The sequence below is a fragment of the Hemitrygon akajei genome, chromosome 10 (genome assembly GCF_048418815.1).
Source record: "Hemitrygon akajei chromosome 10, sHemAka1.3, whole genome shotgun sequence".
Classification (NCBI taxonomy): Eukaryota; Metazoa; Chordata; class Chondrichthyes; order Myliobatiformes; family Dasyatidae; genus Hemitrygon; species Hemitrygon akajei.
The window spans coordinates 70,442,371-70,458,499 of record NC_133133.1 but is presented as its reverse complement, the minus strand read 5'-3'; the positions used below and the strand labels follow the sequence as shown (position 1 = coordinate 70,458,499).

General features: G+C 39.5%; 1 long non-coding RNA gene across 1 annotated transcript in view; it reads right to left on the bottom strand.

Moving 5' to 3' along the window:
- The window catches only part of LOC140734459 (uncharacterized), a 134,303-nt gene extending 118,477 nt beyond the window's left edge, over positions 1 to 15,826 (bottom strand). The window contains exons 1-3 of the long non-coding RNA XR_012100546.1: positions 15,583 to 15,826; positions 14,081 to 14,190; positions 9,087 to 9,111 (exon numbers count right to left, since the gene is read on the bottom strand). This is a non-coding gene — a long non-coding RNA (uncharacterized lncRNA). The remainder of the gene's footprint in view (positions 1 to 9,086; positions 9,112 to 14,080; positions 14,191 to 15,582) is intronic.
- Between the last annotated feature and the right edge of the window lie 303 nt (positions 15,827 to 16,129).

Here is a 16,129-nt window from a genome sequence, read left to right as displayed (position 1 = left end):
GACTGCAATCACATGGCCATCAGGAGCTGTGGGAGTTCATGAAAGAGCCTCCATGTTCTGACAGTCAAGGCAAACATAAAAGACACTGTTCATCTGAAAGCGAAACCTTCTTGTTATCTATCTTATTTGGTTTCTCTTTGTAGGAGCTGATAGTCTCCAAATCCTGCCACAGCTGTCTATCATCCTTCAGTGATTCATATTTCATCTGGAATTGCTACTGAATTGTTGCCAGGGCAGCAAAGAGAACGCTTTGCTAATGGGAAGTACATTGCTTGCTTCAGGTCCTGCCAAAACTGTGAGCTCCTCCTTACCACCACAAGCCCTTTCTTCAATTCTTAATCCACATTTCACATCTGCCATCTCAAGAGTTGTGGAGTGGAATTATGTCAGCAATCCTTCACAATACCTACAAAATTAGTTTAACACCATTTCCTAGTCCAGACTTTTAACAGCAAGAAGGTTTAGGTCCCAAGATCCATTGCTCACAGACAGTACTGAGGGTTAAGATTGAATTTGTGTCGCTGGAGCTCTGACCTTAGTGCCACACATACATTCACTTCTGAGCTTCCTTCCAAGTTATGCACTTCCCTGATTTGGACATACCTCTATACCTCATTGGTGGCAGAGTTGTGCATGAAATTCCTTGCCAGAAATAAACTGCTGGAAGAAGTCAGCAAGTTGAGAAGTTGTATGGTGACAAAGGGATGGTCGGTACCTCAGGTCAAACTTCTGCATCAGGATTGAGGCTCCTGTTTCTAGTACCTGCCGTCACTTGTCTCTCCATAGAATTCCTTTCCTAACACTTGGGCAGAGTGTGATCATTGCTGGGACCACACTACTTCAAGGAGAAAACCTGCCATCCCAGGGGAACTGGGTTTAGACACACAAACAGTAAATGACCATTTGTCTACCACTCAAAAGTAAAAGAGACCTAAATGAAGTCAAAAGAGATCACCCAGTACTCAACGTGTAACTCTGAATGACTGTGGTTTAATTTAAAAGGTGGGAAATGATAACATAAGGCATCTTCATATACTTTATGGCACCCAATCTATGCAAGCCCACCATCACCCTTTACCCCCAGGAATAGCATACACCTGACTGGTCAAGTATTCAAAAGCTGCTGTGCAAAACATAAAGGCAACCAAGGGTTAATGACATGGGATAGTATCAAGAGACCTCTAATTCATAGGTTTCACTTAGAAAATAAAACATAGTGAATCTCAGAAAAATGATCCCAAGTTGGAAACAACACAAGCAGTACAGTAAGAATAGCATTTACAAACAGGAGAAAATCTGCAACACACACAAAATGCTGGAGAAACTCAGCAGGCCATCTGTGTAAAAGAGTACTGTGGGTGTTTCAGGGTGAGACCCTTCATCAGGACTGGAGACAAAAAGTCGGGTTAAGAAGATGGGGGGAGGGGAAGAAGGAACACAAGATGATAGATGAAACTGGGAGGTGGGGAAGGGTGAAGTAAAGAGCTGGGAAGTTGATTGGTGAAAGTGAAACAGGGCTGGAGAAGGGGGAATCTGATAGCAAAGGACAGAAGGCCATGGATGAAAGAAAAAGGGGAGGAGCACCAAAGGAATTGATGGGCAGGTGAGGAGATAAGGTGAGAGAGGGAAATGGGAATGGGGAAAGGTGAAGGGTGCTGGGCATTTCCATAAGTTCGAGAAATTGATGTTCATGCCATCGGGTTGGAGGCTACCCAGGCAGAATACTGTACAAGGTGCTGCTTCTCCAACCTGAGAGTGGCCTCATCACGACAGAAGAGGAGGCCATGAACTGACATGTCAGAATGGGAAAAGAAACTGGAATTAAAATGAGTGGCCACTGGGAGATCCCACTTTTTCTAGCAGACAGAGCATAGGTGTTTGGCTACATTTAAATAACATTTAGATCTTTTGGAAAAAAAATCCCTGATATTGGAGCTTTCTGTGAAGTAACAGCAAGTTTAAGCATGGATATACCCTCAGGGCTGGTTCTCCAAACTCCAAGTGCTGGAAGAATGGGATCATTGAACTGATCCAACTCTGTCATCATAAACTGATGAGTCTAAATATAAAAGCACAGCTTTGTAAAATTCACATTGCAGTTTTGCTTCCTTGGTAATAGAAAGAGTTCAATTTATTCACTGACTGTGGCCTTGGCAATGACGCAACCATTTATATGTAATAAAATATAAATGAACAAAGTTATAGCTATTAAGAAAAGAATCACTCAAGAATTCTGATGAACTTATAAACTGTTAAGATTTTTGAAGTTTTCATGTCCTTTTCATTACATTTGCTTTTCTCTCCACTTTCAGTTCTTGTTCTGATACTTTTCCACCACCCAGCAGCTGTTACTATCGACAGAAATGCTTAGATTAGCTTCATTTATCACACATACATCAAATGTTAGGGTCATATTCTGTATACGTTCTTTGATAGTAAATGTACTTAGAATCTGAGAAACTGTGAAACGTATGATTTGCATCAGACCAGATCACCAGGAATTGTTCTGGGCACCCTGCAAAGTGTCGTCACACTACCGGTGCCAATATGGTACACCCACAACTCACTAACCTTAACCGTACGGCTTTTTGAAACGTGGGTGGAAACAGAGCACCCGGAGGAAACTCACATGGTCACATGAGAACATAGAAACTCCTTACAGACAGGAGTGGCATTGAAGCTGGATCACACAACATGTGCTGTAAAGTGTTGTGTGAAATGTTACACTACCATGCCGCAGAAAACAAGTGCACAAATCCTGTATGACCAGGAGGGCATCATATTTGAGCTACAGCCCAGCTTTATCTAACATATTTTACATTTAGTGTATTATTTCTCTTATTTACATACAGCATCAGTGGAGGCTATTTGGCCCATAGAGTCAAGGCCTATTTTTAGACTATTCCCATTCTCTGAGTCTCATTCCCTCACTTTTATCTCTACAATCTATTCTCTCTCACATGCACGTCAATCCCCACAATATCCACATCCAGCACCAGAGTCATTAACTCAGAATTGCAGGCATAGAATATAGAACATAGAACAGTACAGCACAGGAACAGGCCCTTCAGCCCACAATGTTGTGCTGAACCAGCTAGTGTGACGACACTTGCAGGCTGCCTAACACAACTGATTTGATGCAAATGGCACATTTCACAGGTATGTGTCAGATCTGAAGTACATTTATTATCAAAGAACCAGCTAAAAATTAAATTAAAAAAAACAAATTCTTATCCCTCCTACCTGCACAATGTCCATATCCTTCCATCTTCCTCATATTCAAAGTGTCTCTTAAAAGCCTCTCATGTATTTGCTTCTATCAGCATGCCAGGCAGCACATTCCAAACATCCACCTCACTCTGAGTAAAAACTTACCCCTCACATCCCCTTTGAACCTACTCCCTCTCACCTTCAATGCATGCTGTCTTGGAAGACATTTCTACTCCACTTCCTGTTTACTCTTCTAAAGATTGTGAATGGCATAGATAGGGTAGACAGGAAGTACCGTTTTTTTCCAGAGTAAACATCCAAACCTCCATTCGATCTCCCCTTGGCCTCTGCCAGTCTAGGCAGTAAGCGATGTATTACTCATGGGATATTAAGGCCTGGTACAGTATCTTGGCTCATTTAGAGCCTAACACAGACTGGTGACTGACATGTAAAATTCACCTTCCTAATGAATAAACCGGTTAAGGTGAAGGAGCCTGTAGGTCTCATCATTTACAATATCAGAAGCTCATAAACAATTTGCATATTTTACTTCCCTTTAAGTACATGGCAACCTCCTCTTTCATTCCCCATACCATATTAATAATAACCAAGATTTAATTCCCTGTTGTAACTGGTCCTTGAGGCTTTATATGTATTGAATTTTAATGTTGAGAAATTATCTCATCAAAATTATTTTTGGAAATTTTGATAATGAGCTCATTGACTGAAATCAATTTCTTAATTGGAGAATAGCTGATGTGAGAATTTCATCTCTCAGTGCCTGCTAACAAATCTTATGGAATTTTAAAGCCTAAGTATTGTTGGTGGAAGGAATGGAAGTTGAAACAAGACTCTTACTGAGTTACAACAAACAAACATTGCCCCAAAATTTTTCAGTGCCAAGTGATGGAATACTGTTACATTTCTATCCACTTGTAAAAATGCAAATAGTACTTTAAAAAAAAATGTACAGTGGATTCCAGTTAATTGGGCCATTGGTTAATTGAGTAGCTACTTATTTGGGACAACTCTTAAAGAACAAAAACAGATCAAGAAAATAGTCAGATTTCCCTTTTTTTAAATTTGGGACACTATGCCAGTCAGTCACATGCACTTGTGTGGCCATTAGATACTACACTGTGCTTAGAGTGGACAGATGCATCAATTTCATGTGCTTGTGTTATATTATCCATTTGGGCTGGCAGACACCAATTCAAAAACCAGTGTTTTTTGATAATTTTGCTTTTTTAAAAATTTTGACTTTAAAAATTTTTTTGAGACCACTGTCACGGAAAGATTTGAAACTATCTGAAAATTTATCCTACTGGACTAAGATAAAAGCCAACGGCCTAACACTACTCACTGTCAGCTGGCAGAGACAACTGGAATGTCAACATCTACTGTTGCATGCTGGGATATATTAGCATGATAAATTGCGAGAAGAATGGGCATTATGCAAGGGACAACAAGGAACATCAAAAAACAAAAGGTCTGAAGGTAGAGATTCCGATTTTAAAGAGATCCTTAATCAATGGTTTTCCATTGTAACTGGAAACTGGATGAGGTGTACATTTCAGAGGACCAATGTTAGAAAGCAAGTCAGACAATATACTTACAATATTACTCAAATATTACTGAAATATTAAATATGATGTTTAGCTATAAATTTCAAATCAATATAGAATGAATCTGAATGTTTTAACATAATATAATGCAACTACTATACAGATTTTTAAATTGTCCCATTTATTTCAAAAGATTTAATCACTGTGGAAGCTTTCTTGCTCTTCTGGGAAAACATCTTTCTGACTAGGTGGGTCACTTTGGTTGGTAGGTGAGACATCTCAGGTTCTGGCACCTCCTACGTGGTGGTTGTAGGAGTTGACTCTGTAACTGCAGGAAGAGGCTCTGACAGATCTGGACAACTTTCTTCTCTTTTTCTCAGCTGTTCTCTCTGGATCTACTTCAATCATTGCTTCTCTCTTGGTCCCTGCTTCTTTCTCTCTTTAACCTGCTCTTTTTCTTTCTCACATTCCTTCTCTCTTTCATGCCTTTCTCTTTCTTGCTCGCATTCTTTCTCTATTTCGTCCCTCATTTTCAGCTTCTTGTCTTTCTCTTGCCTTCCTTTTTTACCTTCTTGTTCCTTGTGAATAACTGAATTGGCTAATTTTTTGAGAAATTAGGTCTCATTTGTGTTCTACTATTTCCATAGCACATAGATCATCCTCCCTCTAAGAGGTGTACAACCTTGTTGTGGGATTTGGAAGTTTGCATGCCCCAATGACCCAGAGAGCTAGGTTGGCTGAAGTCCAAGCTTTATGCTTTGGCTCTTGGCAAGATCACCCATGCCAAACAGGTCAAAGGGTGGAGGACAGACTAAGAGTGATCCACTGGTCCTCCAGGTTTGGGGGTTCAACACAGGGCTAACAACCCTGACTTGTAAAACAAAACTGTTACAGAAACAACAGTAAAGAATCCTTCTACATCTGACTGCACCGGTATTCCTGAGTCTCTACTTGGGACTTGCATGGCTGATAGTAGTGAAAACTAATAGGAAGCTACTGCCAGAGATGGAGGACCTTCATTGCTGCCCTAAATGCCAGCAGTGCCATGGGCAGTAAATACACGGGTATGTCATCCTCCTCTCTCTTTTCTTTTTTCTTCTTCTAGTTTGTACATCTTGATCTTGGGAAGGTGCATTTAGTTCGCCGGAGTATTCTCTTCTTAATCCCTCTATTGCTTCCTTCATGATCTGATCTCTCCTCTTGGTTTCCTCATCCACAACATCATCCTCAAGTTTTGTATCTCCATTGACTCTTTTTATTTTGGCCTTCCATTCATCCAGCTGGGCTTTGGTCTTTGCATCTACTTTTATAAGCAACTTTTGTTTCCCATTTGAAGTTCATGCAATAACCTTAGTGCATACAGAGTATACATTGGTTCTTTATACTCAAAAAAACGGAATAATTGCAACTTCCTTGAAGCTCCATCAACTCTCCTCGAGCTTCAAACCAAGCCACATTTTGCACGTAATTGCCTGGTTAACATATTAGAAACTTTCTCAGTTACAGTGGTGCTAGAAGTTTGTGAACCCTGTAGAATTTTATCTATTTTTGTATAAATATGTCCTAAAATTTGATCAGATCTTCAGTTAAGTCCTAAAACTAGGCTAAGAGACCCTAATTAAATAAATAGCACAAAAAAATTATACTTGTTCATGTATTTATTGAGAAAAATGAACCAATATTACATGTATATGATGGTAAGCGTATGTAATCCTTTGCTTTCAGTAGCTGGTGGGACCCCTTTGTACAGCAATAACTTCCAGTAACTGTTGATCAGTCCTGAACACTGGCTTGGAGAAATTTTGGGCCATTCCTCCTTACAAAACCACTTCAACCTTGGGATGTTGGTGGGCTTCCTTGCCTGAACTGCTTGCTTCAGGTCCTTTCACAATATTTCTATGTGATTAAGGTTAGGATTTTGACTTGCCATTCCAAAACCTGATTGTTCTTCTTTTTAACCCATTCTGTTGTTGATTTGCTCTTGTCTTTCAGATCATTATCTTGCTACATCATCCAACTTCTATTAAACTTCAGGTGACGGACTGCTGCCCTGATATTCTCCTGTGAAACGTCTTGATACAACTTTGAATTCATTGTTCCTTCAATGATTGCAAGTTACCGAGGCCCCAAGGCAGCAAAGCACCAAACCGTAATGATCCTTCCACCATGCTTCACAGATGGGTTAAAGTTTTTATGCCTTTTCCCCTCTTAACACAGCAAGTGCATTTCTGCCAAAAAGTTCAACTTTTGTCTCATGTGTCTACAGAACAATGTCCCAGAAGTGTTGTAGAACATCCAGGTGGTCTTTTGCAAACTTGTGATGTGCAATAACTGTATTTTGGAGAACAGTGGTTTCCTCTGTGGTGTTCTTCCATGAACCCTATTCTTGTTCAGTGTTTTTATTAGAGTGGACACGTGAACAGAGATGTTAGCAAGTTGTAGGGATTTCAGCAGGTCTTTTGCTGTTACCCTTGAGTTCTTTTTCATCTCCTTCAGCATTGCACATTGTCCTCTTGAGGTGATCTTTGAATGATGCCCACTCCTATGGATAGTAGCAACAGTACTGAGTTTCCTCCATTATCTCTACAATACCTCCTCTAAGGTCCTCTGAAAGCTGTTCTGAAAAAGGCATGGTGCACTTAAAGAGATCTTTCTTGAGAAGAGCAGGCTCTGTCAGTAACCTGACTTGGTGTGTTTTTTTTATAGGGCAGGTTACCTCTACAACTCACATCTCTAATCTCATCTCATTGATTGGAACACCTGACTCCGCTTTTGTAGAAGGGATTACCCTAGAGGTTCACATACCAACAAATACACGTAATATTGGATCATTTTTCTCAATAAATAAATTAACAAGTATAATCTTATTTGTGTTGTTTATTTAGTTGGGTTCTCCTTATCTAGTTTTAGGACCTACATGAAGATCTGATCACATTTTCCATCATATTTATGTAGAAATAATTCTTCAGGGTTCACAACCCTTCTAGCACCACTGTATGTTGTTTACAAAAACTGTTTTAGTCAGACCACTGCCTTCATCACTTTCATGATTCCTCTGAGCAGCATAGTTCTTCCTTGGTCCAGTATCTTTTCTAACCAGAAGCACAAAAGTTGGCACCAATGCACATTTGCCCTCTGTTGGGCAGCAGTTCATGATGTGTAATATGAATGCAACTGTCACATCAATGCACTTCTCTTAATTTGCTTTCAGTTGGCTTCATTGCAAGGAATGCAGCATTTAAATGGAGGATAGATCTCCAATCAAGTTGTAGTCATCTCAGCCAATCATGGCCTTCCTGTTTTTAAACACATACAAACCCAATGTGGCTTGTTGGTTGTTGTATTTCATTGCTATGAATGTCTTTCCCACAGGAGTTATCTTTTCTCCAGTATGAGTTCTTGGTTGGATATGCACAGGCTTCTGTTCTGTACCTTCGAAATGCTGCTCATTTTGCAGAATGACAGAAACAGCCAAGCCACTGTCAGATTGCATGTTATTTAAATTGCTGTTCACTTCTGATGTCACTCTCTTCATTATTGGATTTTTCATCAACACCATGCAGATTAGTTCTCTTTTTGAAACTGCCACTTCACTTTTTATCTTTATCTCTTTCCTGTGCAGTCCATTTATTTTACCATTTAGCCTTTCAAGCCTTTTTCATCATTTAATCATGACATGGCTGATCCTTTATCGCAATGTCACTTTCCTGAGCTACCTCCATACCCCTTAATGCCTTTTGAGTCTGGAAATTACCACTCCAGCCTTTTATGGGAGAGAATTCCATAGGGTCACAACTCTCAAATTGAATATTTTGAACTCTTTGTTTTCTGAGGTTTGAGTTTATCCCCTTTAAGGGCCTCATCTCTCTTCAATTCCTACACCCTATATATTCTCTCTTTTTCTTTTTGTCTATGTATATAACATCTCTCATCATCCAAGCTTCCTGAAACTTGTCGTCCTGTCTTTCTTCCTCACTGGAGCTTGGCAGTTCTGAATCCTGATCAGATGGTCTATAAACTATTCCCACGTTAGATGTCAACTAAGCCAATAACAACTGCTCCCAATCTATCTCCTGCCTAATACTGTTGTAATCTGTCATTCCCGTTAATCAAAATATTTTGCAATGTCCCCACTATGCAATTCCAAAACTACCACATCCTATGTAATCAGCCGAGTTTTAGCATGATTTTACCTGAGATAAAGTAGAAATGGTTGCAGTCAGATGTTTGAAGACAGATATTCAAAATTAGCAACAACTGTTCTCATTCTTTGATCTTGAGCTAAAAACTGACAACGCTGGAAGCACTCACCTCGTCAGTCAGCATCAGGAAGCATCTGGGGAAAGAGAACCAGAGTTCCAGGTCAAAGACTATTCAAACATCTGTATTGATTTGTGGACTGCCAGAGCAGTACAAAGCCCCACAGTTTTAATGTGTGCTGAATTAATTGATCTCAGCTGGGACATCTATCGAATTAGTACCCTTTCCCTCAGTGCCCAGACTGACAGAAGTGGAACAATTAGCTAGGTTCCTGCTCCTGGAGCTATGCTTGTGGATGAGAATTAAATCCACAATCCTTATCCATGCTCCCTGAAAGTAACAGCTTTATTCTGGGAACCCTTTTTGTTTGGTGTCCTTCAAAACATAACAAGGTTGACTGCATAGAGTGATAATCCACTGAAGTTAAAGTCTTTCTGTAATCTGCATCAGATAATGCCATTCACCTTCCTTGTTCTTGTGACGGGGAAGAGAGGCTGAGCTTATGGCTGTTCGTCACCTTTATTATTAAGAAATAGCTCACACAAGAAAAACAGGCCTTCTGGCCTATTTAGTCTAAACAAACCATCAGACACCCATTTATACCAATCCCATTTTATTCTCTCCGCATTCCCACTATTCCTACCTGTATACTCGGAGCAACTTTCAATGGACATTTAACCTACCAACTCACACATCTTTGGGAGATGAGAGAAAACAAGAGCACTTATTGGAAACCACTGGGGTCACAGGAGGAACATGTAGGCTTTGCACAGACAGTACAGAGGTCAGGTCGCTGAAGCTATGAAGCAGCAGAACTACCTGCTGCCCAACAGTCCCATCCATGCTAGATAAGATGCTAACAATTATCACCAGGTTCTAGCTGAGAGGAACACAGAAAACAATGAAGCAAGGAGAAGGAAGGGTTTAACTGGACATCAGCAAAATCAGATGGTTGCAGATGAATTTTTCACACTCAGCATTGACTGCAGGTAAAATGATTACAGTTAAAATGGACCCCAATGCCTCTTGATTAAGATAGATGTCCAGCTTTAATCTTATTTTTGCTGCTGGGTAATTTTGTTTTCATTTGCTACCTCAGACTCTCTCACCTTCACCATAGACCTCTACTTCAATGCAATGAAAGGCTCACAGACATATTTAAATTCTATGCATATAATTCAAAGATTTTACAGCACTCTCAGCAAATACACAACACTCTTTTATCAATGTGCATAACCTGGGTTTGTCTTTAGAACTTCTGTGCAGTGTTGAATTATTGTCTGATCTTCTACCATAATATTCAATGTTTGAAAACTAATGAAAAACATGCTCAGTTTTGAAGAATGCCAAGATTCTTTTCAGAAGTTAACAAAGGCCTTATTACTGAAGTACAGCAATCATTTCACATTTACTGCTTTTCTTTAAGCCCTTCTTTGGCAACAGATGCAATTTATTATATTTCAGCATCATGACTAGCTGAAAGCTTGGATCTCAACCGGTAGATGGAGAGAGCTGGAAATCTGAAAGGATTCCATCAGTGTGGAAGCTCTGGCAGACATTATTCATGGAGATAAAAATAAATCTCTGTTCTTCACACATTTTACTAATACCACCTGACTTTGATTCATTTATTCAAGGCTGGAATTTGTGCTTTATGTCAAAATGAACAGTTCTGCTGAAAACATTAAACAGGCTGATGCTCGACTGTTAATAGATCAATATTCAGTTCTGTCCAATCAAAGGATGTTATGGGTCAGTTTTTGGAGGCTTACAATTTCAACATGACCATGATTCTCAGGAAGGATCAGATGACCCATCAAGCCTAAACATACGCTTTGTAATTATACATTACTTTCCAAATACACTGCAATAATGGAAAGTCCAGGAGGGAGAAACAAAAAGGGAAAATCCAGGGCCAATATGGAAATGTAATGGTCTGTAAAATGTGTCACTTATCAGGTGATTGAGGTGAATTCAGCAGATCACACACACCTTCCTCTTACAGCAAGTGGAGAGAGTCAGCAGACATCATGTCATCATCAATCGGAGGAGCACTCACTTTCACCACCACTCACCCTTTTAACCCAGACCCGGACCAAAACCCTGTATCAATTGTGGGTGTTTTCCAGTTCCATGTTCTTGCTCTTTGATAGATGGGTAGCAAAGAATTTCATGTTCTTAGGCCAGGCCCTACGGCAAGATAAGTGGAGCTTTTGTTTCTCATGGTCATATACATAAATGTTCAGTAGCTCTGTCTTGAATATACTTTCTTCTTAGGGCTCCCTCAGGACCGAGGACACCTTGTTTTTATTCCAGTTCTGAGGAGCCGAAGATTTCTTAAGATGAATTTATTATTGCAGGGTTAACCTTTGTACACTTGCTGTCACATTGACATAACAGAGTACGTTCTTGTCACTGACAAGGACATCCAAGACATACAGACATGCTGCACGGACTTGCCAGATATGCATACATACACAATATCACCCACGTCCTCTCTCTAGGCTCATCCTCCCAGTTTTAGCCCCACCTTCCTTCCTTTAAGTGTATCTCCAATGCTTCCAACCCTTCTGAGCAGATCTTTCCATTCACTCCCTGTCCTTTAGCTCTTCTCTCTTCCTTTCTCTCTTTATTCTCTGCTGTTCCCCTTCCTCACAGTGACTTCTGGCCACTCACTCCCACTCTTGTTCTTGTCAGGATCCCTCCCCAGTTACTGATTACTCTCTGTCCTTCCACTTTCAGCTCTGGTATCTTCAGCCGCTCACCCAGTGCTGCTGAATGATGGAAGAAACCTCGTTTTTCAATGCTCCATGTGAGTCATGCCACACGCTTTCTAGAAATGGAGGCAGAGTCACCTGAGGGATCTCATTCAGCCACCATTTCCATTTGGTATGGGACTTTCATTGTCCCATACTGACCCTAAACTAACCAATACAGACACTCCTATGCAATATAGAGTTTTTTAAGATCTGCCAAGGCACGGGGATGTTGACAATCTCATTGCATCTTGCGAAGAACGACAAACAGCGTTCTAGTCGTAATGCCATCTTTACCGACCAATGAAAAATTAGTTGCCATTAATGGTCCTGCTGTTTGGGAGATTGCACTGTACTTAGAACTGCTATTTTATTAACAATAAACACTCTACAGGAGGAACTCAGTAGGTCAAGCAGTGTCTTTGGGAGGAAAGGATCTGCTGATGTTTTGCGTCAGAATCCTGCTTCGAGACTGAGAGTGGAGTAGAAAGAGTTAGGTTATTGATCTACACAACAACAGAGAACATGAAAGGATTGCTTATTGGTCTATCCAATGCAATGGTTATCAGTCTAAAGGATTCTGGTAAATTTCAAGACACACCTTTACATTAATCCAAAGCCCTGATTATAACCCAGTGCCAGACCAGAAAATACCTTGAATAGGGTTAGACACCCCCTCATTATTTCCAGGTGCTCATGCTAGCCAGTATTTGGAAGTTAGGAGGTTTCATATCAGAACACAAGTGAGGACCTCAGAAGATCAGGGTCCAATAGCCTGGTTCAGACCTGAGGAAAAGTTAAGTTGGAAAGTACGACTGATGTTGAGTACAGAGTTTTCGGGGAAAAGGCTGCAGTCTATGGACCCAGGTCTAGAAGACACCATTCATTTCTTTGCGGTCCAAGTGGAGCAGAGTGTCCCATCTTCTCACAGTGCCCTACAAAATGTACTTGAACTGTATTTCTGGACTAGGCTTCGAAACATTTTATTCCCTTTGTATTCCTTCAGGTTTTTCTCCACAACCTCCCCTTCTGCTAAGTTTTAGGACACTTATTTCTTTATGTGTACTGCAAAGTACTTTGGACCATTTTGAAATGTAATTCTCACTATACAGATGCAAGTTGTGGTTGAACTGAAGCCCGAATGTTCAGGTAATGCAGAGCTCTTGCTGGCAAAACCAAAGTGGTTGCCTGTCAACCACTTCCCTTGGTCCCAACATATGTTTATTAAAATCTGACTACAGATTATTTTTCTTTGCACCACCTAGTGTTTACTTCAAATCAACTTCTGTTTAATCTTCACCAAGATTAGCAAATTCATTCAAGTTGTATGGCACTTTAATTATAAGCAGCAATACTCCCTGTGCACTGCATGTTAATTTGAAATCAGCAGAATATATTGAAATAAATTGTGAATTTTTGTTGTTTGGAATTTACAGAAAGCATTTAGCACTCACTGCAATTACTGGAGAGGAATTTTGTTTATTCAGCAGCTTAAGTATTAATCATTTGTGACTGCCTCAGCTGAATTTGAAATTTAACCAGTGACTTTTAAATATGTCTTAAAACCCCAGCTCTGAATTGGCTGCTCCAGAAGTTGAATCATCCTATTAAAATTATTAAATCTTCTCAAATGATCTATTGCAGTATTTGTAAGTCAGTTTAATTATTATTCTTTGCAAAGGAGTCCTATAGACACGTATTGCCATGATTCAAATTGCTTTCCATATGTTGAATCTACACTAAGTCGAGATTCAATATTCAAGATTGTTTCTTGCCATTTCCTGTACACAAGTGTAAAGGAGAACAAAATATTTGTTTCTTTAGATCCGATGCAGCATGAACAATAATACAACATGTAAAGAACACAATAATAACTTTAAAAACGCAATAAATTCAGTTGTTGCTGCTTATAATTAAAGTGCAACACTACTTGGATGAATTTGATAGTCCTGATGTTAGCTTATACACATTGATTGTATGTCCATAATGTGATGCTAGGCTGTACGTACAGTGCCTTGAAAAGTTTTCAGCCCCAACAACTATTTCCACATTTTACTGTCTCATTTTCTAAATTTAAAATATATTGAAGTTAGGATTTTTGTGAGCTAATCACCAAAACATTTTAAAATGTTACATCATGTTACATCAAAAGAAAAATTCCAAAGCCTGTCAACAATTTGCTAAAAGCTAAAAACCAAAATTGTGAGGCTGAAAATGGATACATCCCCTTTGTAATTACTATGTAAACTTTCCTCAGGTGCAATACTGTATATTACCTTGCCAACTCACCCAATTTGTTGATGTAGAAAATTGGAGGATCACCTGTTTTCAATGAATTCATAAGAATAAATTCCCCTTCTTTCTATAAGGTCCAACAGTATGGTAGTTTTTCAACAGACCTAACACAAATGAAGAGAAAAGAGCATTCAAGACAAGTCTGGGAAATGATAACAGAGAAGCATAAATCTGGGGAAGGGTACAAGATAATTTCAAAGGCACTCAGAGGTCAGTGCAGTCCATCGAGAAGAAATGGAAAAAATATGAAACTACAGTCACACTATCTAGGTCAGGATGCCCCTCAATAATCTTAGTTGCCAGAGAAGAATAGCACTTGTAAGAGAGGCTACTGTGATGCCAACAGTCACTCTAAGTGAGATGCAGAAGTCAATGGCTACAACTGGAGATGAAGTTCACAATTTCACAATCTCTAAGGCCTTGCTCAAAAAGGCTATTAATGGAAAAGTGTCAAGGAAGAAGCACTGTTTGAAAAATTCATATTATTGCCTGTAAAGACTTTGAAAAATATCACTTAGAAGATACTGTAAAGATGTGGAAAAAGGTCTCGTGGTCAGATGAAACAAAAGTAGAACTCTTTGGCCTCCTCACTAAGAGGTATGTATGGCATAAATCTAATATTGTGCATCATCCATGTAACATCATCGCTACTGTAAAGAATGGTGGAGGTAGCATCATGACATGTGAATGATTTTCAGAAGCAGGGTCTGAAAATCTAGTCAGGATTGATAGGAAGATAAATGCTGCTAAATACAAAGAGATACAGGATAAAGACATGCTAGTCTCTGTCAGAAGCCTTAAACTGAGGAGGAAGTTCCTCTTTTAGCAGGACAACAACCCAAGGCACACCTCCAGAGCAAACACGGAGTGGCTTCAAATTAAGAAAATTTGTGTCCAGTCTGAGTCCTGACCTTAACTGAATCGAACACTTCTGGCAAGACCTCAAGAGTGCTGTCCACTGTTGCTCCCCAAATGACCTGGCACAGCTTGAACAATTTTGCAAGGAGCAATGGGCAAATCTTCTTCCATCATGTTGTGCAAAGCATATAGAGACTTATCCATAACGACTACTATCTGTAATAGCTGAAGAGGTGGTTCAGCTAATTACTGAGCAGGGGGAGGGGGGTGGGGATGGATACTTTTGAACTGCTGACATTTCAGTCTTTGAGTTTTTAGTTTTTCATGCTTTACAATTTTCCCTGATTTTTGGGCTCTGCTGTGAAAAAGGAGCACGTGATTCACAAATAAAATGTTGCAGTTAAATTTATCAAAATCCCTGGTTTTAATACCCCTTTATGTGAACAAAGGGCTGGGGGCTGAATACTTTCACAAGGCACTATAAGGTAACTGACAGGTAATAATTAATTAGTGTGGATATTAAGCTAGTAGGACCACCTTTTTTTTCTAAAAGAGGGTTATTTACATATTTACAGAGGTAATATTATTTCCATCAGTATATATAAGAAAACAATATCCAAATTAAAGCATGAACTTACCAGTTCAGGATGCATTCCAGTCCCTGCAGTGCACAATGATTTCCAAAGGTCTTCAGTGGACAATGTATTCTCCTGCTCTAAGGAGACCTGGAGCATCTTCTGAAGAAGTGAAGGCAGTCGAGTTGAGTAGATGCACAAATCTACCGTCAGATTAAGTACTGTGACAAATTTCATTGTAACATCAAATTTGTAGTTTTTACATTTATTTGAAGAATAACACCAATATAGAAGAAGTTAGCTACATACTAACATTCTCAGATTTACTTTGCAAAATTTTATTTTAATAACTTTGATACAGGATAACTTTTCCATCAACCCGTTGTGCATTTTACAGCTGTTGAGTGAATAAAGTCAAGGCAGTGCTTCCTGAAGTGGAATTCCGTCCAGAGAAGAGATCCAAGAAGGATATAAATGTTCAGTTTCATTTTCCCCAATGTGCATGCAGAAGTTAAATTCTGAGGCTGATATGATTTATGCTTTGTCTTTGTTTGGCTGTGTGACAAGAAATAATTTTTTTTTATGAGGGCAATGAGAATCTTGCCAGGAA